Source organism: Gavialis gangeticus, unplaced genomic scaffold (assembly GCF_001723915.1).
Source record: "Gavialis gangeticus isolate Ggan-Ray unplaced genomic scaffold, GavGan_comp1, whole genome shotgun sequence".
Lineage (NCBI taxonomy): Eukaryota > Metazoa > Chordata > Crocodylia > Gavialidae > Gavialis > Gavialis gangeticus.
In genome coordinates, this window is record NW_017729032.1 from 71496259 (window position 1) to 71498035 (window position 1777).

The 1777-nt window shown below is 37.8% G+C and overlaps 1 protein-coding gene across 1 annotated transcript in view; it reads left to right on the forward strand.

Moving 5' to 3' along the window:
- The window catches only part of VWA8 (von Willebrand factor A domain containing 8), a gene marked incomplete at its 5' end in the record, with an annotated part of 370441 nt that overhangs the window by 127871 nt on the left and 240793 nt on the right, over positions 1-1777 (forward strand). The gene's annotated exons all lie outside the window — the stretch shown is intronic.

Consider the following 1777-nt stretch of genomic DNA (forward strand, 5'->3'; position numbering starts at 1 on the left):
TGGAGGGGCAGGAACAGAGGAGGAGGGATGAGGGGACGCAAGGCTGTGGAACAGAAGCAGTGCAGAGGGAAGTGGGGGCAGGGTCCTGAGGCTATGGTGGGTAGAAGTGGCACAGAAGGAGAAAGAGTGTAGGTGGGGGAAAGGGGCATGAGTGTCTGAGGCTGCAGGGGACAGGCACAAGGGAACTAAATGGGAGAGCACAGACAGCAGGGATCAAACTGCATGCCTCCCCCACCACCTGTCCTCTTACTGCTTCATGAATAGACTCTAATATGGTGGGGGAGTCATCTTATATTTGGGTCAGTATGATATGCTAGTGTATGCAGCTATATCTAAGCAGTATTGTGTAGAAAAAAATGCTGCTGACCTGGTAACTATAAACTTATTTTAAAAAGATATATTCAAGTCTCTGTTAAATACGTATTGCTGTGGCAGCTGAGAAGCGCATTGTTTTATTTTTGTAAAAATAAATCTAGAACACTTTGCACTGGAATTGTGTAATTTAACTTTATAGATCTGCACACGTGTAACTTGTGTTCATATCAAAAGTTGAATATGCCCTATAATTCACCTTCCTCAGCTCTCCTGAGTTTGACACCAACAGGCTTTGCCTGTATTTGATTTTATTTTTTAATGACAGTATTTCAGGAAGAAAATGTACTGTGCACTACTTAGCAGGTACTAATTTAGATATCTTAAAAAGAAATGAACATTTACACCTATTTACAACTTTATTAACTTTGTTAATATTACAATCTTACATCACTTCCTATACTTAGTTGGTGCTTTATAAACACAGAGAGGTCAACACATTCCTTTTGTTAATAAGGTTTAATGTTTAGAAATACACAGTATATCAACAGTATAAAAAAACCCACTCCGTATATATGTGTATGTTTGTATTGTGAAATACTCAAAGAAAGTGCATGCTGTGAAGGAAGAACTGGGTCACAGTTCAGATGCAGGGAAGATGCCTGTAGGTCAGTAGTGACATGAGATAGGTTGGGAATAGTATGCCTGTGGTATGAGTTTAAATTTATGCTTTAGGAATATAGGACTATTTATAGAACTGTCTTGCTAATCTTCCACTTGAGTTGATTGTGAAATTTTAGCTGTTGTTTAAAATTTTAACAATAGAAATATGCCTGTAGAATATTCAGCCTGCACCTCTTATTTTATTGATATTATTTATGTGATTTGCACTAGAATATAGAGATGCCACTAAGATGCCATCCAGATATAAAATGCAAAGGTGGTAGCTGCCCCAAAAAGCAGTGACAAAGGAAAAACTTGACATAGGAAGATACATAAGAAATAGATGAGGGAAGGGAGGAGACATTTAATTACTAAATGTTCAACCTTTTATTATGGGCATTTTTTAAAATATTGATGTGGTTTAATTTTGTGGGCTTTTCAATGAACATCAACAAGCACGTTTATGGGCTTATTTCAGTCTCTACTGTATGTATATCTATAGTAGCATAACATTTTTTTAAATGTTAGTATTTGCTCTGGTTCCCAGCTGAGTTAACGTGGTATAGCTGATGATAATCCTCCATTACACCAAACAGTAGGGCTGTGCGAAATGGCAGCATTCCATTTCGATCAGCATTTTGATGTTTCAATGGAACAGCATTCTGTTTCAGATTTTGTTTCGAGTCGAAACAGCTGGTCTGTTCTGTTCTGGTGAAAGTGTTTTGCCGTTTTGACCCTGTTTCGACGTTTCGACCATATGATATAATGGGGAAGTTTGAAACAGCCTATAACTTTGTCATTT